Here is a 959-nt window from a genome sequence, read left to right as displayed (position 1 = left end):
TGAGGCATTCTTGGCCTACATCAATGCTTCAGAAGTTGGGGACTCTTTAGTAAAGAATATCAGGACTGCTAAGGATTTTCCGGATGTATTTCCTAAAGAGCTACCGGGGTTACCTCTAAAACGTGAAGTGGAGTTTGGGATTGAGCTCCTTCCTGGTACAGCTCCAGTGTTTATTGTCCCTTACAGAATGGCACCGAAAGAGCTTGTCAAACTCAAAGCTCGATTTCAAGAGTTACTGGATCGAGGGTTCATCCACCCAAGTGTGTCTCCGTAGAGAGCACCGATTTTGTTTGTGTAAAAGAAGGATGGATCCATGTGTATGTGCACCGACTACAGGCAACTAAATAAATTGACTGTTAAGAATAAGTACCCTTTACCGAGGATTGATGATCTATTCGATCAGTTTCATGGAGCTTCAGTTTTCTCTAAGATAGATCTTCGATCGGGGTACCATCAATTGAGGGTCAAGGATACTGATGTTTATAAGACTGTGTTTAGGACTCCTTATGATCATTACGAGTTCCAAGTGATGCCGTTTGGACTGACGAATGCACCAACAGCTTTTATGGATTTGATGAACCGAGTTTTCCAACCCTATCTGGATCGGTTCGTGGTAGTGTTCGTTGATGATATTCTGGCGTATTCGAAGAATGTTATTGAGCATGATGAACATCTCCGGGTGGTTCTGCAGATTTTGAGAGAGAAATAGTTGTACACCAAGTTTAGTAAGTGTGAATTTTGGTTACGAGAGGTGACATTTATGGGTCATATGGTATCTGCTGAGGGGATTAGGGTTGATCCTCAGAAAATTGAGGCTATTTTGGATTGGAAGCAGCCTAAGACTGTATTGGAAATTCGTACTTTTCTGGGTCTGGCTGGGTACTATCAAAGATTTGTTGAGGGGTTCTCACTGATTGCCGCGCCATTAACTAAGTTACTACGGAAGGTCGTGCCATTTA

This window comes from Gossypium hirsutum, chromosome A03 (assembly GCF_007990345.1).
Source record: "Gossypium hirsutum isolate 1008001.06 chromosome A03, Gossypium_hirsutum_v2.1, whole genome shotgun sequence".
Taxonomy (NCBI): Eukaryota; Viridiplantae; Streptophyta; class Magnoliopsida; order Malvales; family Malvaceae; genus Gossypium; species Gossypium hirsutum.
Note: the sequence above shows the minus strand (reverse complement) of the source record.